This window comes from Amphiprion ocellaris, chromosome 7, assembly GCF_022539595.1.
Source record: "Amphiprion ocellaris isolate individual 3 ecotype Okinawa chromosome 7, ASM2253959v1, whole genome shotgun sequence".
NCBI classification, from domain to species: Eukaryota; Metazoa; Chordata; class Actinopteri; family Pomacentridae; genus Amphiprion; species Amphiprion ocellaris.
Genome location: NC_072772.1, coordinates 8,546,437 through 8,571,975, shown reverse-complemented (window position 1 = coordinate 8,571,975; position 25,539 = coordinate 8,546,437). Strand labels below are relative to the sequence as shown.

Here is a 25,539-nt window from a genome sequence, read left to right as displayed (position 1 = left end):
TAGAATTCATTGACACACAAAAACTTTCCCTTGCATGTAGCATATAGCGCTGTGACTGAGTAAATTAACCAAAAGTGTGAACCATCATTAGATGCTAGCTAACAGTTTCAGCTATTAAGTAATTACAGATTGACATGTTTAGAAGTGAGCTGGTGTTTATTTAGCTCTCCGTGTCACATGGTTCATTGACTCCGCTCTTGATGTAAAACATTCCAGATTGGACACATCTATATTTTGTATCCCTGATCTTGTTGTTAGATCAGGGATACAAGATATTCAAAGAGATATGAACATCTGTGCTCCATTTCATGGAGGTTCATCAAGCACTTATTAAGCTATTTTCATTCAAAACCACACATTTAAAGTAAGTTAGAGTAAGTTACCAATTACATGTTTTAACAGATAACTTGTAATTGTACCCGAAAGTTGGAAGTTTGCATTGATATAACTTTGGTAAGAAAAAACTATGCCTTTCACACAAGCTGGTGGGTTTTGTGGTTTAGAGGGTTCAAAACTAGAACATGTATTACATTATTAGCTACAAAGAGATGAAGTCAAAATCATATAGAAAACCTTCCTATCAAGCAAGCTAAAGACTGACACTCCCTTCTCTGCAATAGAGAATACAAAAACTAGATTACTCGTGGCCTCTGTCGGTTTTCAGCAAAGATGAGGAAAATCATGGCTTGATGCTCAACTGGCTAAGGTCATCCCCATATCCAGTGTAAGTAGGTACTGTCAAACCCTCACACACATCTCCTGTAAACACCAGCTACACCCATTCTAATTCTATAAAGAGCACTTAAACCACACTGTATCTCATTCATGAGCAGTAACAGTAAACTAAATTCTGTCAGAAGGAATTCTGTTATTGCTACCCTCCCTTTTTTTTCTGTCTTTATTTAGTTATCTCAAAGAGAATCTATACTCAGAGCTTTCTAAAATAAGATGTGAAGACCCTATTTATGTTCTTGACAAGCAAAAACCTAGAAGTCAGAATGTAGCATGAATTTCCAATGCTTATGCCTCAACTTAGAATACTTTTGGCACCTCAAAATGTGGGCAGTGATGCAAAAATTATGTCACTTTTTTAACAATTCGTCCAATATTGATCAAAGCGCCATCAAATTGAAACTGACAATCTGTACTTTTGTGGTTTAGTTGAGAGTACACAAAGACACACACATCAAACAGGGTGTAGACACTCTAGCAGTCAGTTTCAAAGCCAGCTGAGCTAACAAGCTGCCGGTTATTAGAAAATCATTACTCGCATCAGAGGCCCAAAGGCGCCTCATCGCTAAGATATGAAACAGCAGTGTGACACAACGGTAGGACGGCTGATCATTTTGTAGACACTCAGGCTGCACATAGGTGACTGCAGTGATGGCAGCACTAGCACAACAAACCATTTTGCACGTTGGCAGTTGCAACATGGAGATGTCAGGATTGGAGTTTGCTTGATCGCGCACGAACAGACACAAAACAGGCTGTTTTTGACATTAAAAGTATTAATTATCTTCATTAAAGGCAATTCCCATAAAAAATACAAGTAAAACGCACAAATGCACTCATGCACACACACACACACACACACACACACACACACATTCCTAACAGTGACAGCATAATTCTAATTCACTTTTTTTAAAACTATCTTTCCTTGTGTTTATGTAGGCTTTTTAGCTCAGCACTGTTCTGTACCCTACTATCACAACAACAATCCACAGGAGGATACTCTGGTATGATATCCAGCTGCAGTTCAGTCCCTGGTGGCAGGTGCTGCTGGCTTCAGTGAGGTGCTTAAAATTACAGTAAACTTTGGCAGAGTGGCTTTTGTAAACCACCAGGGTTCCATCTTAAAATACTATATGTCAATTTTTAATAGACAAAAAAAATAAATAAAATAAAAAATCCCACCACCAAATGAAGAGTTCATTGACCCCAGGGAGTCCTGGGGGAGGCAAAAATAATTTGTAATCTTGAAGTTATAATTTGCTAATTTGTATTTATAATTTGTAACCTGAAATTGCTCAATTCATCTTCCTATTTTAATTAATGGGAGAGCAATTTTGTGCCCATTGAATGACTGAATTTTGCTCTTCGCTCGTTTAATTTGCCTCCTCCTTTTACTCCTGATCAGGAGCACATCTTTACCACCTCACTGCACAAATTCATTGCAGTCAACCACTAATGAAGCGCACCCACATTCTTGAAGGAGTAGTGTTAGTCACTGAAGGACATCTGCAGGATGTTCAAGGTTTTTGTCATGAAAGAATCCCTTCAAAATGTTACAGAACTTGGTATATTAGCCACATAATGACACGTGTCAGTCTACAATTTATTTATTTATTTTTTTTTTTTGGACTTACAATTTTGGACTTTTGTTTTGAAGTCCGCTCGGTTCATTTAGATTCTATGACCTCTCAAACTGCTGTTTACTTTGCTCAGCATTACTTAGCAGCATGTGTGCAAATGTGGCGCAAGCCAGTAAACATAGAAGGATGAAATAATAACATCAAAACTGCACTGGAAAGAGAGTGTGGAGGGTGGAGAGAACAAAATGATGATGGTCCAAAACACTATTTGAGTGAATCATTTCAACGTTACTGCTCCTCCCTATCCGGCTACTTTCTAAAGTTCACTTGATATCCCAAAATGTTGGCCAATTAAGAGTGAAACTTGTATTTTAAAACCTCCAAGATGTCTGACTAGTGTCGGGTAATGCAGCAGATAAATGCTTGTGCCTCTCAACGCTCATCATTTTATGGAACAGTTTAAATGCTAATTTGGTAAAACAGACATTGTTAACACTCACAGGTACAACTGCCTCAAAGCTGTTTTACTGTTTATTCATTTTGTGCACAAAAGTCATCAGTAACACTGATTAACAGCTATAAAGGCCTGATGGTGTAGTTCTTTATTACTATGTGTTTATCCGTGGAATAAATTAAGCTATTCTTTCATATTAAATTAGTTTCAAGCCTCTTTAAACACCTTGAACCTGTCTTTGAAAAATGCTGCCTTATTGCCCCATCTGAACCATGCCGCTGCTCATCTGTATTGTACGTATGATCTTGCAAGTCATTGATATTCTGCTCAGTCTGTCTCTATATTTAGCAGCTGCTCTCTGCACTACCTATGTTAGAAGGTGCTAAAATGACCTGTCAGTGAGCTTGACGAGCGTGCACGTGCTTTTGCGTGTGCATGAATACGAATGAAAAATAGAGAAGACAACATGTATGTTGGAGAATAAAGCAAAAAAAAAAGCAAATAAATAAAAATGGCCATCCATGAGGTGTGTATGTGTGATTGTGATGGTGTACAATTTCCGGATGACTTTAAACATAAAAGCAAGAGAAGAAACAAAGACTAATATGAAAAAGTACTTCAGAAGCTTAAATGATTTAAATGAACAGATCGGGAACTCCCGCAGTCTACACCATCAAAAACGTACCTGCAATAATTTTCTAAGAAAGAAGGGAACTCTTGAGTTTTTCCCTCGACATACATGTTTTTTTCTTTACCTTACTGAAGTATTTTATGCCATTTTACAGTGGGCTACAGTATACATTTTTATTGCCCGACTTATATTTAGCACCATACTTTTTTCTTAAATACACCCACCATTTTTTTTCCTTATTTTATTTTTATTATCTCCATACTGCAGAAATATGCTGCTTACATTTTGTTGCATCTACAGGTCTACATTGGTAATTACTAGAACTTTCAGGACCTGTTGAAATCTAACCCACAGACCTTATAACATCACCAACATGTGAGCAGAGACAGATTTCACAAAAATAAAATACAAATGAAGTTGCACTTTTCACTTAAAATGATTTAAACCATCTGCTCACCACTGCTAGTTCCCTGTTTGCCAGGCTTGAGGTAAAGAACAAATGAAAGACTGTAGAATAAAATATATTAGAACAACATTTTGACCCAAAATAATATGACTGAGAGTATTCAAATGGCACACTGAGGACCAACATCATCTTCATTTTCTCAACCAGTAAAGTCAACTCACTGCAATTTGTGGCACAGTTAGATGTCAATATTAGCAAAAAGCAGACAAGAGCATGAATTATACACAGAAATCTAGATAATATTAGTTGGACTCTCCAGTGAGGAGCAGCAACAGTCCAAACTAGAGAGAAATCAAAATGTGGTCAAAAAAAACTTTTAAAGTGTTAGGAATTAAATTAGCTCCACGGGACTCTAACAGTGTTAATCCACATTAGTGTGATCTTCCTGCTGTGAGGAAGAAGCCATTAGTGAATTTTCCCAATTTTCATTTAACCTCTGCTGCATGTAATGTGCCTTTGTGGCATTTTGGTTCCCACCACTGCCATGAATCCTAACAATTTTTAGTAGTTTTTGTTCATTATCATATTTGCATTTTCATTTGTGCTTGGGAACTTGCCCACTTACTGAATGTATCAAGTATTTGAATATAATCAAACTGTATTGTATTGAACTGAATTGTCACCACACACCCAGTGGGAAGGGCCTTACATCAAACTTCAGTCTCTGCCAAGTATGTTACAGTTTTTCTGGACTTTAGAGAAAAGTTTGCATTAGTTCAAATAGATAAAGAAAGTCATATTGATGTGTAAGATTGAGCTCAGCTGTGTGAAAGGCATAAAAAATAAGACTATACATCATGAGAGGCCTGCCAGTATCAAGTATAAAGCAGGTATTACTTATCTTCAAGTAAGACCTTAAATTTAGAGTAGATACTTAAATAAAAGATATTTCTTTTTTATTCATTTGTTCTGCTCTCATCTCATCTCCTCTTGAATCTATCTCTTAATCCCCTCTTTGTGTACATGCACCCATCTTTCCCTCATCCATTTCACTCTTTTTAATCCACCACTCTCTCCGCGCTCTTCCTCCCTTCATCAGATGTGTTATAATTATGTGGTCATCATTATCAGAATCATTCTGTTTCCTCATTATAAACCCATCTGCTCTGCTTTCCAATTCAACCAGCGCAGCATAAACACACAGACATACAGATACTGACACACAGACACACTCTTGTCTCTTTTTCCGTCTCTCTCTCTCTGTCCCATTACAGTCCCATTACTTGAACCACTTTAGTGACTGAATACATCAGTGTAACTGGTCTGAGGTAATTATGGTGAGAGTGAGGTAAAGATGTTGGACTAATTTACTGAGATCCATAGAGAAATGGAAATTATTGAGGATCTTCTCTTTCTGTGGTCTTGATGTAACAAAGCTAAAATACAGTATTTTCAAGTGGGATCTTGAATGCACTGACAGGTATACTGCTGTCCTGTCTATTAGCGTTCAGTTGCAGCAAGGCGGACAGGTATGTCATGAAAACATCTGAGTAATGGGGCTGGATGGTGACATGTTCAGTGGGGCAGTTCTTGTTGATTTAGACCCTCAAGGACAATTACAATGAGTAAACTCTGTTGACAGCAGCAGTCAAACCAGACCAGGTTCCAAAAACCCAGCAGCTTTGCTTGTACAGCTGAGACACACAAATATAAAGACTCTGAGATTACAGATGATCTTCTAGAGAGCGAAGTGTCTGTGTATAAGCTCAGTGTGTGTGTGTGCGTGTGCGTGTGTGTGTGTTATGGCAAATGCATGTTCTTAATCTACTCATCTGGCTGAGAAAAGGTTAGTGTTGATGATGAAGTTTAGAGGTAAGATAGCGACGGAGAATTCCTGTGGGACTTGTACTAAAGCACGAATGCAGGATACGATGCAGAGAATATGAAGAGGAAGCTGTTACCATGGCTACCACTAGGTTACTAATCATAGAGTCCATTTAATCAACAAATCGTTGAGGCTGCTTTTCTCCCACAAAACGAATGTCAACATTGAAAATGACCTCATTACACCTACTTTAGTGTTTATCAAGTCTAGATGTGATTAAAAATTTTTATCTCCTTTACAAGATAATTTAGGCTTTAGTGAGATACGTGTGCCTATTAGTTTTTAGGGAGGAAAAAAGTAAAAATAAGAACCGAGGTCAAGCCAGCAGAACGTGGGGCAGCATCCTATGAACTGACATACCCGATATCCAAAATATTTCATTTGAATACCCACAAAAAAGTGGGATGACTCATTCCTGTAATGAAACCTGGCCGTAACCCATAAAATGACTTCTGCTGCAAAAAAAGAAAAAAAAAAAAAACAATATCGCTATAAAATAGGAGCTAGAAGCCTAAAGGTAATATAGTGAAGAGGAATGACTGTCACAGTACGAAAGCAGCAAAAACAGTGCATGAATCTCAGGAAAAATATGATTTCAGCGGAGTTCATTTGTCAAGCATATAGGCATCTGCTGTCTGCAAAACATTAGTGAATCTAATAAACTGAAAATTACCATGTAGATTAGTGGAGAGCAAAACTGTCTATCAAAGAGCATTTCAGGTGGTTAGATGTTGCCTTGATGACCTCTGAAAGCTCTGCGCTGACAGCAAGCGTTGTAGCGCTACACATACAACCTTGCACTGGCAGGAAGTAAGTGCCTGTGTGTGCTGTTATTTGTGTATATGATGAGTGTGTGTTTAAGCATACATGTGTTTAGTAGGGCACACAGTGATTTGGACACAGTGTAACATTCAGTATCCAGCTCTGATGTTGTGACATAGACCATGCTCGCACATATGTGTCCTGTGCACTTAAGGACACTAACGCTTCTATTTACAAGCAAGCACACAAACATAGACAGACACACACTAACACGCACGCACACACACACAGTATGGTACATGTGGAAGCAGTCTCTGGCACTCTCACACATACAGGAGCACTTAAGGGAGGATCATAACTCCAGCTGCACCGCATAAGGTCAGATATTTACCAGCCTATTAGATTGTGTAAAATGAAATAAATAGATGTATTCCGCCTCTTGACCAGGTCGTTATTGTAAATGAGAACCAGTTCTCAACTAATTTACCTGGTAAAATAAAGGATTAATAAAATAAAGATAATAAAAAAAGTCTGCATGTTTCATTGGCTCTTTTAAAAGCTTCTAAATGCAATGTTTTTTTTTCCCTTTTAATGAAAATATGTAACCTTCATTTAGACCAACATACTGCACATGCAACACAAAAGAATAAGTGCAGCCCTACTTTTTTCCAGCTGCTCTGTTTCACTGTTAGGGGTGAATACACAACTTAACCCATCAGATTGTTTTCCTACCCACCCTTGCGAAATTCCAGATATCACAACAAATATTCAGTGGAGGATGCCACTTGTGTTCCGTAACTATTTTTTAACACCATAGCATACCTACAGCATCTATAGACAGCATCTGAGTCTCTCTGGCTGTCAGAACCCGTCTTGCACTAAAAGTTGTGTTTGTTTTCTCCCTACATACTAAACTAGGCTAATGAAGGTCCATGTATGCATGAAAAAGGTTGTTGTGTTGGCCAGCTGTGGTCATTGCTCTGAAAGTAACACAGTGATGACAGTGCAGTGTAATACTACTTAAAAGCAACACCCACTCCTGCTGAGGGATAAAAACCATTTAATAATCTGTACACTGAATAGAGCAGCACTTTTTAAATAAAAACGCAGTTTTTCCCCATTACACACTTCCCTCTGCTGTATCCCAAACTTCAAATTAACCTATAAATATACACCAAACACTAATAAAACCTGCTTAATACTGTGTAGGTCCCCCTCGTGCTGCTAAAACATCTCTGACCTATCTTGCAGTAGACACAGGACCTCTGGGGGACATGTTCTCTGGTGTTTGGGACATTGGCATCAAGTCTTTTGGGTCCTGTGGGATGCAGAATTGAGCCTACATGGTTCGAACTTTCCACAGTGGATCACATAAGAGGCTCAAACAGATGGGAATCTGGGGTTTTGGACACTCAGTCAACACTTTGCTCTCTCATTGTGTTCCTCAAGACATTTTGCAGCATGACAGGGTGTTTTATCCTGCTGGGGAATGCCAGTTCCTTCTGGGAGTGTTGTTTCCATGCTAGAGGTTGTATGTGCGTGGTCTACAAAAGCTTTTTGTGGATGGTACATATCAAAGTAACATCCACATGAATGCAGGACCCAAGGTTTGCCAGTAGAACATTTCATTATATCGAGCTAATCAACTGTATTCACTTCTTTGGTAGGCGATTTTAAGTTTGTCGGTAATTGCTGTATGCTGTCTGTTGCTCACACATTCACAGAGAAGGTCATGCAAACATCGACAAACAAACCCTCATGGAAACACACAGACCGACACACACAGCGTCCCAGCTGTGCGAGGGATTAGAGATTAAAAGCAATGGGATGAATCTATCTAAACACTGCGGTCTATAATATAACCACACAGATATGTCTGCAGACGTTTATCCTGCATAGCAGTAGAGATAAGTCGACAATGTGCATTAGTTCTGCTCACATTTGTGCTCCCTTGGAAGAATCGACCTTACACTGTATACCATCGAAAAAGCTTCCTGCATCTTTGGCACACAGTAGTATATGAGCACACTGATAATGTCACAGCTGTTTTGCTGATATGGTTCCTACAATCAGATCTCGCCTGCTTCTGTTATTTATCAGATGTTACATTTGTTATGCTATTTTCTTTTTGTGTTATTGTTTAAATGCCTTTCTGTAAAGCAGTAGAATTAGGTGATCTGTTTGATGTTTTCATTTACGGTGTCATTTTTGAATCTGAGACAGCAGCATGAATAGTGTGTTATTCTTCAGACTGAAGTCCATTGAAAGAAAGAAAACAAATTTGATCTAATTGACAGTACGAGATCTGGAGACGATCTAGAAAATCTAGAAAAGACCTTTAATAACTTAACCTGTGATTTGACACTGAGAGGGTATTAGGGTGGAACACTAAAATCACTTTAAAACACATTATTTTAAAGGGGAATCATTAATTCATGTATTGAAAAACAAGCAGAGTTGTGGAAAATAGAAGGTCATATTTTTAAGTTGGTTCCAAGAGATGAATGTGAAAGAGGAATGAAGAAAAACAAATAGAGGAAAAGGTGAGGAGAAGGAAAGAAGGAGGGAGCAGATAAACAAACACTGGAGAAAGACTTCTGCACGTAAATGGTATCCCTCATCTCCGCCTGTCTGGGATCTCTCGGGGGTTCAGTGTCAGTCAAGATGACTCTCTGTGAGGCAGTCAGGTAAAGAGAAGCCAAACTTACTCTTCTTCCAGACAAGGTGATCCCAGCAACATGTTTTGAATTAAAGTAATCTCAAGTAAACACCCAATGTAAACATTCAGCAGCTGAACAGTACAGTATACGCAAGACAGAAATTAAGATTGATCATGTAAATCTGAAACACGACCAACAATCAGCCTCATTAATTGTAATTTTAATTTGCAGGCAATTATAAAACAAATGCTTGAGTAAATTACCCAACAGTGTGCTGCATGTAAACAAACTGACACAGTACTATATTTGTGTGTGTGTGTGTGTGTGTGTGTGTGTGTGTGTGTGTGTGTGTGTGTGTGTGTGTGTGTGTGTGTGTGTGTGTGTGTGTGTGTGTGTGTGTGTGTGTGTGCGTGGTGCGTGTGCATGTGTGTGTGCGTGCGCAGGTGGTCAGTGATGTCATGAATATAATCGCTCTGTCTAACATCCAGCTTTGCCACATGACTGATGATGACCAACAGCTGCTTTTTGTGTCCTCCCTATTCTGCCCCCTTTTTCTACTCTTAACTTCTTCTCCACTTTGTTTTCTGGTTAAAGTCCGGCTTGCATATCTAAATTAATTTGAAAAATTTACAGACCTGCTGACAGTATTTTTTGGGCTGATCCCAGTGTAGAATTTTAGGGAGTAAAAATTAAGATATTAATTTATTAGCTGATATTCATTACATAGTCTGACCTACTTGATGTTGACTGTGGGTATAAGCCTGCCATTGACAGCTTATTTCAGCCAGCTTTCTCCTCTCTTCCGGCTGTCTGTGTGTTGCCAGTTTTAAAATCCACTTCACTACAGGAAACAGCAGCAGTAACATCCGGGCAGCAATCTACCACACTAAAAATTCCTAGTTTTGCAGAGGTTTGGGGTTGTACCATATGGCAACCCTAATAGGTTTTTTTTGTTTGTTTGTTTTTGGTGGATTAACCTTTTTTTTTGACAGTGCTTGTCTCCCTGCATGCAACTGTGTCACCAAAGCATCCTTCACCCACAATCACTGAGATTGGTTGACAGAGGATTTGTGTTTATTAACTTTCCACCATTGGGAATCACAATGAGTTTGCAGCTTAAAATGAAGACACCACTTGACTCCAACAACTGCTCCATGCTCTGCTACATGTGCTGCAGACAGTGCTGAGAGTGTTGTAAAGAATGGAGTCCCAATCTGTTGGGCAAATTGTGTCATGAGATGATTTCTAATTTACCCCAGGCCTGATGTTTTGTGTTATTTTCATAAAAGTTCTCATATTGATCAATACACAGTACATGCTGAAACCAATTTATCTGTAACAGTCCAAAATCAGCTAAAAATATCAGTTAACTGCTATAGCGGTATAGGACTGTAGAATAAAGATGGTATCTTGAACACTATGTCCCAGCAAAAAGGATGCTTCCTTCCTTAAAAATCAGTTCCCCCAATTTTATACCTACCTGCTTGATAGTTATGCTGAGTACAAGTCAGCCACTTATTCCTTCTCTTCAGGGGCTCCGAATGATCTTAGAGCTGAGAAAGCAGCTGAGAAAGTGGTAGATATCTAGGGTTTGAGGCAATGTTTCTGTTTAAAGGAAAGATTTTGCTAGTTACTGGAGATGTGAAGTATAAAAAAAACACTTTAACAGGTAGCATCTAGCAATAACTGCTGTAGGGAGATGGGAAAAGTAGGAAGACATGGATCAAGCTCCAAGAAACATGTTTACGGAGCTTGATCCATGCTGAGACCGAGAAGTGAGGATATCTCAGTCTCTCCTGCATCAGTGTTGATTTATCTTCCCCCAACTTTATGGAAATGCATCGCTGAATTGATGGAGTACCATTTTCACCTCAGGGTGTGAAGTTAGTCGTGTTTATTGCGTCATGCACAAGTGCTTTACAAGTGCCCGGCCCACACGCAATTGCAAGATACCAAAAATACAGACTGGCCACCGTTTGAAGTATTGGAATCTCATGCTTTGACAATGTGCATCAGCTTTTGAAGTTTCTGTCAGATTTGCTTATTGGTAGCCAGGTCTCAACCTTGACTAATTCACAGACAGGTTGTAGACTACACACATGGCGCTATGCAATACTTTGTCGATACACACAAAACCAAAAGTGTGATCTTGAGGCAGCTCCCCTCATCTAAAACAATTTCTTCATTCACTTTTTCTCAATCTCCCAACCACTTACAGCACCACTATTTCTCTCTATTTAGTCTGTCTATATCGCCAGGGAGGCGTTGTGTTTTGTGTGTGTGTGTGTGTGTGTGTGTGTGTGTGTGTGTGTTCGTTCCATTAGGCTGTGTTGATAGGTTGTGATAGGTCTCAGAGAGAAAGTTAACACTGGCCTCTCCATCACTTTCTCTACCTCACAAACACCAACTTTCTCTCTATCACTCCTTCACTGTCTCTCCCTCTTTGTGTTGCTTTATTGTATCGTACCACGTCTTGTTCTTCTCAACTGCTGCCTCTCCCCTTTTCAATTTCTTCTTTCTCCTTCACATTCTCCACCATATCTTTATTGTCACCATCATCCCTGCTCCTTCTATTTTTACCATTTTTCTAAAAAAAACTTTTCACAGTGCTCACCAGATAACAGCAAGTTTATAATGTATCTCCAGCTCTGCACTCTGCTACCTACTTTTGCTCCATCTTCCATTGTCCCTTTCTTCCATCCCTCCATCCCCTGTTTTTTTTTTTAGCCTTAAGGCCCTTCCACTCTGTGTGATAACGGCAATGTTGCAGTTTCGGTGCATGTCATAATGCATGAGATGGGCCCAATAAAATCTTGGTCATGATCTGTGTCACTGTGACTGTGCAATATTAATTTTGAGGCATTTCAGATTGTGCCGTGGAAACCTGGTGAGTTGCGGGATTACAATGTAAACTGGAAAAAAAAAAGCTGCTCTCATGTTTCAAAAATGCGACACGACTTTGAAAAAAAGCTGTTACTCATGTGTTCCTCCTCCAGAAGATTTTGATATTTCACTGGAGCAAGAACTTGCAGAGCAAGAAGAAAAGTAACTACATCGCCAAACTCATAATTTATTACCAGAGGACCAGTTTCTGCACCAAATTTTATTGCAAGCCATCCAGTAGTTGTTGAGATATTTTAACTGAGACAAAAGTGGTGGAACATCCAACAAGCCAACATCAGAAGCTGTGGCTCTGTTTGTATGTAACCCTCTGAACCCTGAGCGGTTTCTCTGCATTTGTGTTTTGCCCCAGTCCCTTTTTTTCGACTTCAATACAACGTTCCACACCTCTATAAAAACAGTACAGCCTTGGCTAGAAGTGGGAAGGATTCAACAAAGTCTTCTGTGCAGTATAACAAAGTTTAAATGTTATAAATCTAAAAAAAAAAAAAAAAAAAAAAAAAAGATTATTTCATGCTGTTATTGTTTTACAAAAACAATAAAACTGGGGTCAACATGTACAATATTTTTCCAAGTGTCCGCGGGTGTTACCAATACTGAAAAGATGGCAAATACATATGAGTGATGCGAGAGATTGTACTATTTACTCTTATAAATTGATTCCATATTCCTATTTGCTGTGCGTTTACACTGCTTGCAGTTCAGCCAACAAATCTCATGTAACTATTGATCTGAGCTAGTAACTTACGGTACTTCAGGTGCCAAGGAGTGCAGAAATTTGCTGTTTTTTGTTTTGTTTGTTTTTACAGGATCTAGTTAGAGCATGCCACCTATTTTTGTTGAATTTTTAAAAAAAATTGACTTGTAGAATGAATTGATTTTGACTAAATATCACAAATTTAGGTTTAGATTTGGTAACGTTTCCCAAAAGAGCGGCCAAGTACTGCCAGATGGTTGATAGTCCCATTATTCTTTCTGTTTTTACTGTCTCTGGCTCTGATAAATGGTGCAATTTTGATTATTTTTGGAGTCAACATGCCCTTTAAAAGTTGCCAGTGTATTCTGCATCGTTTCATTTTCTTCCAAACTGGCTGGTTTCGAGACATACATCATAGCAGCAGTGATGCTATGAGTTCAGCCACGGATTTCGGATTTTGTCTTGGCTTTGTTTCTCACCAGAGCTCTGATTTTGCCATTTGTGAGCATATCTCACAGTGTGATTGTCAAATTTGTCGAGGGCAGCCCATAATTGCACAGTGAAGAAGATCTTTCCTCTCCACTTTTAATGAACAGCAGCATGACCTTGAGGTGCCTTACATTGCCGTCACTGTCATCCCCTTCCTCTATTTGGTCATCTCTCATTCCACCTGTTTGCCGTCCACTACATTTTTCCCTCCATTTGATTGCTGCCTCCTCAAATTGTCGCCCTTCCGTTTATTTGCTCCCTCCTCTATCCATTACCTCCTCATTTGCGCCTTCCACACTTTCTTATCTCATCCCACAATTACCGACTAAATTGAAACTTAATTTTAATATGCTTCTTCCGCCCTCTCCCCATGACTCCATTCCTTCACAACCTCCTCTTGTACTTTTAGATTTTCTGTCCTCCCTTCCTCGATGCCACGGCTGTAATTTCTCTTTCCTCTCGCCCCACTGTCTGGCTCCCCTCTGTTTCCTTGCTCTTCCCCTCCCACCTGCTCCTCATCGCCTGCCTCCACTGAGCAGTGGTCAGTGTTCATTCATTTATCTGTTTATCCATGCATGCTAGCCTCTGTGTGTGTGTGTGTGTGTGTGTGTGTGTGTGTGTGTGTGTGTGTGTGTGTGTGTGTGTGTGTGTGTGTGTGTGTGTGTGTGTGTGTGTGTGTGTGTGTGTGTGTGTGTGTGTGTGTGTGTGTGTGTGTGTGTGTGTGTGTGCTGTGATAATGAGAGGGCTGGCTGATCTAAACTTGCAATATGACCCAATCAACCCTCACTAATAAAACAGCTTCCCTTTACACACACATACACACTCTGCTGCAGTGAGCCATGGTCACCCAGTCACACCATATATCCTGTGGTCCATTCCTCAACACTTGACTTCCCCCGGACCTCATTACTGTGCAATTTAATAGGCGAATTTGGTCTTTCGCTGTTTAATCCGATGTCTCTGGTTCATTTTACACCCTCCTTCCCTTCACCACCTTTCTTTTTTGTCCTTGTGAGCTTAGCTTGTTTGTCTTCCCCTATTTTCTGCCTCTGCCCTCTGTGTTTTTTTGGGGTTTTTTGTCTATTTAAAGCCATTGATTTGAACTGTTGTCTAAGGACACTGGAATTGACAAACCTCTGAATGTTTCATAGAAATGGTTGCCTGTCATGTTTCATCATACATCAAATAACATATTAATTGCAATTATTGTTAAGCTACAGTGATTCATCGTGCCTCAGATACAAACAGGATGTGTCTTGAATATCTACCAGCTTGTCCCTGTCCTTCTCTCTCAGACAAATCTAATCCTCTGTCGAAAGCTCTTCTATGTATCTACTTTTATAGCTGCCTGTCACTATCTCTGTCTCTTTCTGCGGCACCCTCTTTCTCTCTGGCCCTTTAGACTTTTAATTAATTCACTGAATGCTTTCCAGCATGACATGTAGATCCCCTATTTTGCCAAGTGCATTCACCAAGGCTTACATTCAGGGTTGCGATAAGCACACATAATGGGGATTTATCTGCAAAATTGTGGGCGTTGGCATTCATACATAAGCGCTTGTGAGACACCTCTGAGGCTGCTACATGCTGGGTGGAGTTTTGTTTTTTTTTTCCCCAAAAGACTGCCATTTACTAAAAACAAACCAAAAAAAAGCTCCGGTATTTACTACATAATGTCTGCTTTGCAGACAAAACTGGCCTGAGGACAGAGGCCACAGAATGCTTTTGATTAGACTCCTATTCTATATCCACTATAAAGACAGCAGTTTTGTTTCATTTATCCTAACTGATCCGGTATTCAACAAAAGGAACCTCTTAAGCCTCAAGCTATTTTTCGTTATTTATTTTAAATTAGAGCAGCAGATAATGTTTTCCACTAAAGCAGAGAAAGAAGATCCAGTGTTGGAGAGTTCACAGTTTTTTAGGCTCATTTGATGTGTATTTGCATCTTTTTGGTTTTAACTTTAGAACTATGCAGCTTTCACAATTTATTTAACAAAGAAACAAACAGACATCATAGACAGAGTGTGACTAGAGGAGACTCGACTTAAATTCTCGAAGGTGTATTTACCCAACTCAGAGGGACAAGTCGGATGGGGAATACCTGCTGTCATCGTGAGACGTCATCTTGGCTAAAGAATGTAGGCTCACAACTGAGATTCACAAACTCCGAATGGAAGCAAAATCCTTATATCCTTCATTCAGCAATCATAGTCTTCCTTCAAATAACAGTATACGCTCTTTGTGTGTCTGAGAGATATGCCCATAGAAAAGTACAATAGTATATAAATAAAAAAAATAGGAGACAACTATGGGTGAACTAGATCGGAAACATTGTCACAGAAAGGTTTGCATTGCTGCATTAATAGTATCAGCTGGTACTGGAGGGCCATTGGTACCAATAACATAGGCATTAACAAAACCTACTATAGACATTACAGAGAAGGCAGGGAAGACACAGAAGACGAGTGAAACAGAAAGTACAAGTAAAATGAAGTATTCTTGGTTAAGATACAATAAAGAGAAGAATGAAATGAACTGTGTAAATTGTGCTGAATGTGGCGGTACCTGTGCAAGCAACACAATGTTTGCCAAAGGCCCACTTTAGAAACTCCATGTGTCACATCCTATGCAAGTCGTCATAGATTGTCCAAAGAGCAGCTTCCCTTTACAAACTGCACACCAAATTCAGTGTTGCATATCACATTGCTAAAGAGGGAATTCCTTTTATTAAATTTGAATTAGAAATTCTGCTTCAATAGAAAAAAAGGCCTTTCATAAAGCTCTCATTATGCTTCTTAGTTTTGCCGAGGGGCATGTGACCTGTCTGCTCTTAGCTGTCTAATCTGAATTTTGCACTTTGTTTAACAATAAAGGGTGGTGACTCATATTAGTCTCTCTGAATTTAATAATAAATATACTGATGGTAATGATATGTTAGAATAAAGTAAGAGAAATAATACATACTCTAACTTTAATGTTATGCCATGACACATTATAGCTGCTGTACTTGTATATACTTGATCAGTGTGCACATAGTGGATCAACTGAACTAACTTCTCTGATAGTTTCTATAAGAAGCAGCTGTTCTGTTTACTGCAGAGAAAACTGTGGTAACTTGGGTTTAGCAAAAGTTCTTACACTCTGGGTTCTTTTGGAAATTAAATTATTTTTAGAATAGTGAAAGTTACCAAGAGTGTGTTGGGCTGCTTAATTTCCTAAAAGTTTTGTTGAATTTGCCTTGGCTCATATATACCATATGTTCTTTTTCACCTTCAGCCCTTTTTTTAAAATTACTTTTTACATTTTCTATGAGTTAAATGAAAGAGTCTAAAGTGACGGCATAAGAGCTGTTCTGGTCGATGTTGGACCGCCACCTGCTGTGCTCTGTTTGTGGTCCCTGGAGGCTCAGCTAAGAATCCAAAAAGAAGTTTGAATTACTTTAAAATCTATCCACCGCCTGCCTCTGAGACACACACTGAGAAGACAGAAATCCTCCTGTAGAGAACATAAGTGAAAACTGATTTATTGAGACAAAGGTGGAAAAAGTGTGAAAAATGTTTTAATGTGTGAAAGTCTGAAGCTATTATTATGTCATGGATCTGCAGTGCCTGTGAAAAGTATTCATCCCCCTTGGTAGTTTATTGCTTTTATTGCTTTTCAACATTTAATCATGACTGTTATAATTTGGCTTTTTCAACAAGAATTTACCAAAAAGACTCTTTCATGTCCAAATGAAAACAGATTTCTACCAAGAAATGTTGGTTAATTAAAAAGATAAAACATAAAACAAGTGACTGCATAAGTATCCACCTCTTTTTAAGTGACAGAACCCAGCTGGTGCCAGAAGTCACACGATTAGTGAAATGGTGATCACCTGAGTGCAATAATTTTATCCTAAGTGCAGAATAAAGACACCTATAGCCAGAATGTACAGTCACTTCAGCATAAGTGCTCCTGGTTATAAGCACAAAAGAATGTTCCAAGAAACTCTGTCAAAAGGTTTTTAAGAAGAGTAAGTCAGGGGATGGATACAAGAAAATTCCACTCAGTAGCCTTTGGAGTACAGTTAAATCTTTGATTTAGAAATGGAAGGAATATGACACACGTTTCATCCTCAAAAACTGAGAGACTGTGCAAGAAAGAGACAGTGAAGGAGGCCACTAAGACGTGTATGAGTCCTGGGAGATAGGAAAGGCTGTGCATACAGCATCTGTTGCCTGTTCCTCACCAGTCAGAGCTTTATGAGAGAGTGGCAAAGAAAAAAGCTTATATCAAATCTCAGCTAGAGTTTAGCAAAAGGTGACGACACATGAAAGCAGTCAAGTCAACCAGAGAGCTATGACTTGCAAGAAGATTTGCTTTCCAGCAAGACAATGACACAAAGCATACAGTCAGAGTTGCACAGAAATGGTTTTAAGACAACAAATAAATCTACTAGGTAACAACCTGAAGGGGGGGAATACTTAGGTAATCCCTTATTTTGCATCTTACATGTTTAATTAATAAACATTACTATGTAGAAATCAGTTGTCACTTTGACATGAAAGACAGTATTTTTTTTGCAGATTCTTGCCAAAAACTTCCAAGGGTGGTGAACACGTTTTTATACACATTGCATGTTTCCATATATCCTTCCAACCACATGACAACAGAGTGAAAATGATTGCTACTAGTTATTACTGGTCACTCTTGCTTATGTATTCTTAGCTTTTCTATACTGTAAGAGCACAGATGTGTCAGCGGATTTGAGATGATGGTAAAATATGATAACTTGGGTTTTGGCTGCATAAACTATTGGCTGTTGTTCTTGTACTTACTTATTTTGTGAAGCTTTTCAGTCATGGCAGTTATTTCATTTAGTTTTTCCCTGCAGAAAAGTTTGTTTTCAATTTTGATATCAATTTAAGTTTCATTTAGTTCAGTGTACATGTGCCGTAGTTTGTCACTTTCCAGAAAAGTTTCCTTATCAATTTGTTTAAATTCTCTATTGTTTGGGGATTAGCATTGTCATGGATGGGTGAAGGTGGAATGCATCCAATAAAGCAGTTCCACATTATTTTTGTCTGAATCAAAACATCTTCAGGAGTATTGCGCTATTCCTGCCCTTGGGCTAAGTCATAGTGAATCTAATTCTGTTCAGCCATAATGTCTTTGGTGTGCAGAGAATCCAGCAGTATACCTCGCTGTAACATGACCCATAATTTATTTATGCATTCCTCCTCAGATTTCTACCTTATAGCAGCACACTAAACTAATTGTGTTTCACTCTGTCTCAGTGTGTATCTCCCCAATCTGTGGCTCTTTGGCTCTGTTTTTACCTGTCCATTACTTATAATTTCTATATTTCTCTATCGTTATCTCCTGTATCTGCAATTTATTCTGCTTTATTGTGCTGCTTTCTGAGCTTGTTTTGGAAAAGAAAAAAACAAAACAAAACAAAAAAACAGATCACAAGGACAATGGAAAAAATACTGCATTAAAAATCACAGCTGTTCCTTACCATTGGAAATCCAACCTTGTTTAATGTTATTTGTGTGTTTGCTGCAATTAGGCAGCAGCTCACTAACTTTACAGTAGGAAATGTGAACAGTTTCGAACCGGTTCACATATCTGTAGTGATAATAATGCAAATTTGTCTAAAATTAGTTTTAAAATATGTGCAGTATTCATTATCCCATTATACATTAGTGTGAATTAAGTATCATTTTCCAGGTTGTTGCTTTCTTGGTCAAGGACATTTTCTGATTTTTGTTTTATTATAATGCCTGGATTCCTACAGGTTTGCTGTCTTTGTTTTGTTTTGTGTACTGTATACATATTGTTATGCCCCACTGATTAATTTCACATCTGTGGTGTCCATTTTCAGCTGATTTTCTTATCCTTCTCCCAATTAGACCAGCACCTACCAATGATTCAGCTATTGTTCTTAAACATTCAAGTCAGATCTCATTGTTTAAGATGTGGGACTACTTTAGGTACATGTCAGAATTTGAGTACATTTAGAGTGGATTAGAAATTTTGCTTTATGCGTCAAAACCTTGAAATTAGGGACTCAGAGTCAAAAGGAAATGTGTCCATCACCTCCCTCCCACCACTTTACCCCTTTCATTTCCCCTATAATATTGCAAAGTTAAACCATCGCTATGCCTCTTGTTTAACATTAATGGCAAATTATCATGAAAAAATTACATGCTGTTCCTTTTTATGACCATAGTTACAGTCAAAATTTCAGCAAACTGCAAAGGACCCATTGTAGCTCTCTTGTACTACTATTTTTCCTATTAACAGTTGCAAACATAAGTGTGCACTGATTCAACTCCACAAGCAGCCAGCCACAGACAGTCGAGTGACCACTTTCAGCAGTGACAGTTCAAGTATGAGTCATTGAGAGTGGAGTGGTTGGTGGAATGAGATTTAACTAGCCTGTGAGGCTGCAGCCCAAGGTAACAGGCCTACGATAGCACCAACGGCCACCTTTCAACTTTATAGCTAAGTGGGGTCAGGTCCAGCTTAGCAAGGCAAAACCAGCAGCATTTTGCTGACAGGTTTCTCAGGTAAAAACAAAAACCAAAAACTATGGGTTTATAATACCAAGACTGAGGCTGGAAGAAAGTGAAGGAGCAAAACCCAAAGTAAAAGTAACCCTCTTAACTCCAAGACTCATTGGTTGGTTGGCTTTCAAAAATTACACCATTTATCAGATGCAAAAACAGAGAGAATCTGAAAGCTTTCCAACATTTCTTAAACTACTGATTGATTCATGATGTGTTGTGTTGTTTCTTATACAGCACAGAAGACACTTTGAGCTCTCTTTACTTCTAGCCGTGGTTGTGCCGTTTCCAAAGAGGTGCAGATCTTTATATTCCAGTGAAAAATGAGCCGATGGTGAGAAAAGAAACATGACAGGTGCGAAAAAGGCCCAGGAACTACTTAGAGTTCAAAGAGTTAACGCATAGTTAAATAAAAGAAACAGACAAATAAATGAAGTCCCAGAAATAATATAAGAAAAAAGGGTTTCTCCATATGAGGCACTTTAATGTCATCCTCAGGCCTCCCTGAAGGGAGCACACACTCAGGTCCACTATGTCCTTTATGTATTTTTTTTCTCTCTTTCATTTTGCTGTAAACTCTCCAGCTTCATCCACGTAACTGTATTCTCTCTCCCTTAAATGCTTCCAATTCCTGCTTCTTCTTCCCTCTCCATTCTTTTTTTAAACTCTCATTTTCTCTTTCTCTTTCCTTCCCTTTCCAGTCCATCATTAGCACATTGTGACAATTTAATCCTGCAACCAGTGGCTACTTGGTGTTGGCAGCCTCAAAAATATGTATGAGAGAGACAGCAACACACACAGAGAAAGTGTGTGTGTGTGTGTGAGAGATTATGTGTTTGTGTTGACTGGATGCCAGCTGGCCTGTGGTGCAGCAAGCTGTCCTAATAAAGTGATCCTATGTGCCCCTCCAACCAATCTGAATTTGTTTTAAAACAGCGAGCGCACAGGGAACCACAATAATTATTTTATCCTATAATACAAAAATCATGAGCAGCTTCCTAAGATCCGAACAACAAAACAATAGCTAAGACTAATGCATCCGACTTTCTTTGAGGTTCATTTAACAAAGACTAGCTCTTTTTTTGTAACATGCTCAACTACAGTCAGTACATGAGGAACCGACAGGCCTTTGAAAATGTAAAAAAATTGGTAGCAGTCGAAGCCACCGATTTCTCTGGGGAATGTGGGGGAACATTTTATCTCCTCATTAAGAACTCTAAACAAGACGCATACTATTTAAAAGAAAATGTCCTGTCAAAATTGGCCAACCGGGGCCATTTCAAATAAAGCAATGAGTTGTGCAGAAAAGTTCAGAAAAGTAGCATCAATGAAAATGTTATGATAGCAAAATTCCGGCATAATTTACTGTTAATGTCTTTGGATGTTTACCAGTTATTAAACTCTTGATCAACGCTGATAAATCACACCTAAAATTCTGTGATATCCATCCATATTAGATTTTACTTTAAATTTCATAACTCACTGGTTACATCTGTGTGATGAGAAAGTATCACAATAGAATGAATTATGACCCACTCAAACAGGTTTTGGAGTCACCAATTTATCTAAAACTTTAATCATGAGTAATTAAATCAGCAAGACTAATAAGATCTTTGCAACATCAATGCACTAATCAGAATAGCTAATAGTCTCATTCTTAGTTTAATCAACTAACCTCACACCAACTAATTCCAAGATCAATACTTCTTCAAAGAAAAACAGGTTTATTGAAATGCATTATTGGAAACATGTCAACTGTCTTGTAATTATGCATGTTTCTGCTGCTACCTGCTGTAGCCATGCTAGCAACCAAGCCATCAGGCACATTTAACATTAAAACATGGCAGGCGTCTCCATAGAATTGTGTTCCTAAATAACTAAATTGCATTGTCAGTTGCGTTCTGATGGAAACATTTTGGGTTTTTTTTGCCCGATAACATTTATATGTAATTTATCACAAATACATTTGTAATCAGCACCCTGGTAACCCAAAAAAATGAGAGAGAAGCATCAACCATGGAGTGAAAAAGTCATATTTTTACCCAAATCAAGTCATTCCATTTAACCAAGCTTCCCATGTGTAGATATCATTGTGAAGAAGTTAAGTGTGATATTTTCTGTAGCCAAATAGATATGGTGGCTAAACCTAGCCCCCCAAAAAAGTGATTACAAAATGAAAGCAAACCATGGAAAACAAAACTTAATTCTAAGACTAAAGGCCATCATATCAGTCTCCTGGATGAGGGGCCAGTTTCCCACTGTCCTATACCTTCATCCTCCTTTCCTGCTTCCTTACATAGGTTTTGTGGCACTTTCATGGAAACTTTTCTCACCAGGACACAGGTGAAAAATTAAGTTTATTTCAAAATGAAATTACATTTCCCTCAAAGTGTAATAAAGCAACTTCAGGTTCAGTGTCATGTTGCTTTTAATGCTTTTATTCTCATTGTTTTCATTAGCCATAGTGTTATTAGCCATTGTACTTTAGTAGCTAGGAGCATAATATTTAGTTCTGATGTGCACCTGGGGTCTAGCTGAATAAAAATAAAGTTCACTGACTATTTCATAACACTAGTGTTAAAGGTTTGATACCCTCATGGTGAGTATTTCAATGAGTGTGCTGCACAAAGCTTAACATATGAATGCATGATAAAAACTTAGCTCCAGTAGTTCGATGTGATAACTCAGTGTGAAAGTCCAGGATAATGCTGAAGTCAATACATAAAAGGCAAACCATGTGTAGCCAGGTTTCTACAGCTCAGCCCATTTTTTTTTCAATGTTGTATCAAGGGAAAATTCATATGATATCCATGAGTCCTGAAGACAGGTCGACACGACAGCACAGACCTTCACAGGTTTAGTCGCTGAAATAGTTTAGGTTTAGTCGGGGTTTGAAGGTGCTTGTAAACAGCTTAACAGGATAAGCTGGAACCTGAGAGCGGAAAACAGCTGATTTGCCGTGAGCATGACGGTCAGTTTGGACCACACCTGGCTGTGAGGAAGAGAGAGAGGGAGAGGATGGGGCAGGAAACGGGAGAAAAATCATTAGTCAGACAGTGGAGCTGTCGGCACTCCTGCTGAGACTTCACAGCTCCTCCTGCATGTGTATGTGTGTTTTACAGAGTGAACACAGCTGCATGTGTGAGATGAAGCAGCCTTCCTGGAGTAGCTTCATCTTCCTCTCTGCTCAAAAAACGCACACTACTGCTTTAATAATAGATGAGCTTCACATGATATATTCACAGTGCAGCCCACACACACACACACATGCACACTGTGACACGACAATACACACACCCTGCAATGCATGCAATGTGTGTGATATGTCTCTGCACAGCCTCTTGTACTGTGTATGTTCTGCTGATTCATTCAGGTACTGTAATGCAAGTTACAAGCACCTTGTTTGTGTTGACATGACAACAGAACTGATATGTTCCATGTGTAGCCTTGCAGAAGAAAAAAAAATCACCCTTCTAATGGCACTTATCTAATTCGTGCATAAAGAGATTTTTGTCCTCGATTCCATCTTTGCCTCCATTCAATGTGCCCCAGCATGCAGAAGCTACAGCAGCAGAAGGCTGTTCTACCAGGAATTGCACTATTTAAATTAAGTTAGCCAAGTACTTAATGGGTCGTCAAAAAATCTGGCAAAACGGCTGCTATTGTGCACTGACGTCCTACGCGATTATGCTAACATGCTATGTATGTCAAGTTTAAAGCGAGTCACAAAGGAAACAATGTGTGAATACTAAGAAGTCTCTCTCCCTACTGTCATCCTGCTTGTTCATTCTTGTCTGTCGTCTACCTTCTACTCCTCCTCTTCGCCTCCTACACACACACACTTAGGCCATCCCATCTATTCAAGGAGAATATCAAGTAATATGAATTTAATCTTCAACAATTGAAAAGAAAATTACTTATTGACAAACAGTTCTTCTCTGATTACAATACAATTGCTTCAATCCACTGCCACCCTCACTATCCTGCCATGCTACAGTGAGTTATCCCTCTTGACTTCCACTGCAATATTGCCACTCTGCCACCTGACTCTAAGCTCCTTTTCCCTGCCACTACACCTACTGTGAGAGAAGTAAAAATATGCAAGCGAAGCTCTCTGAGCGTTGACGACGCATACTGTAAAAAGAGAGGCAAGTAAACACATTTTGATAACGCTTCTCATCAAAGAATCTGCTGCGTGAAAGTGTTTCCTCCAAGCAATATTGCCACTGTCCCCGAGCTCAACAAATTCTAGTGAAGCAAATGCTGCATTACAGAGACAGCAAAAACAAAGGTGAGTGTACTGATGTGACTGATAGTAACAGCCCAGAGCAAGAAATCCTTTTATCATATCAGCATGCAAATTATACAAAGAATGGCAAATGAGAAACTGTTAATGGACAAAATAACCAACCATGAATGTCTGCTTACATTTCTGGAAAATTTAAACTTTGACAAAATCAAAAGTACATTAACACAGTGGGAAGTGTCTGAATAACCCATTTATGCTTCCTTCCTCTCCTGTGCTGTAATTGGTGTTTCTTCTAGTGTCTGTTGGCGTCTACGGGGCAAAGACTTTCATGTCTATCTGTCCAATTATTTCTCAACTCTTAAACTTTAGATACTATGTGTTAAAGGGGTCTAATCTCTCACACAGTTCTTTCTGTATTGACTGTCCTGAAATTAAAGCTGAGACTTTGCATTTTCATGTAGGATCCATTATTTAATTTCAAAGCGAATGTGCTGAAGCACAAAGCCAATTGAACAAAAATGTGTAACTGTTCAAGTAATTGCAGCCTGGACTTTTTTTATCTTCTTTGATTTCAGGAAAGATCGACTAAACACTCTTGCCTTTTAGCACCTGTTCCATTACTAGCACACACCAGGCTTGACCAAACACTGAGGTAGAGTAGCTAATGACTGAAAAGAATATGGCTAAAATATCAAGGAAAAATCTACCTTTCCACCATATTCACAGCCAAATTATTATTTAATTTATTGCAAAATATTGCAAAAACAAGGGTATAAGCATTTCTGTCATTGCTACAGCAGTCTGACGCACTGGAAGTTGGGTATATGCTTGCATTTGGCCACAAATTCCTCCTCACTTTCTGCTATCTGCTTTTTATCATTTCCAAAATTCCCAGCATGACAAGAAACAAGAACAACAGCCCATACAATATTTCAGGTTTTGTCAAAATCCCTGCTGTTTTCTTTTCTTGAGTCATTTTGATGACAGCGCTCATGTCCCTGCATGCAAATGTTTAACCAAAATAATTCCCCTAACTATTTAGAGCAGACATCACTGATGCACCTCGCCATTTGCCCTGCCCAAGATGACTGTGATTGGTTAAAAGAAATACAAGCAGAGCCACAGCTTTGTTATTTTTCCCTGCTGTATCAGAATTATGGTAGTCAGACCATTCTACATAACACTGTGTCAGCATTAGAGAATGGTCTTACTTTGTGGGACTATTACTAAATATACTTTGGGTAACAGAGGAAATAGTAAACAGATATGTCAGAACAACTTAACCCTCATCAGTACACCTGAGGTCCATGTGGACCCCAGGGGTATATAAGTTGTCATGTTTTTTTATTTACAAGTTAGAGTTTTCAGTCCCTTTTGGTAGTTGTCACCCACATCGTTGCCATCACATACACCAAAGCTTGTTTGATTCCAACCAGGTTTGTGGTATATATATAGAAAAATCATTTGGGGTCCATGGGGACCCTAGCCGGACTGAACATCTTTTACTTATGTATGTTTTGTGTTGTGTTGCTCTAG

The 25,539-nt window shown here is 38.8% G+C and overlaps 1 protein-coding gene across 3 annotated transcripts in view; it reads right to left on the bottom strand.

The window, feature by feature from the left end:
• zgc:172282 (leucine-rich repeat and fibronectin type III domain-containing protein 1-like protein) overlaps nucleotides 1-25,539 on the bottom strand; it is a 196,664-nt gene that overhangs the window by 121,450 nt on the left and 49,675 nt on the right. The gene's annotated exons all lie outside the window — the stretch shown is intronic.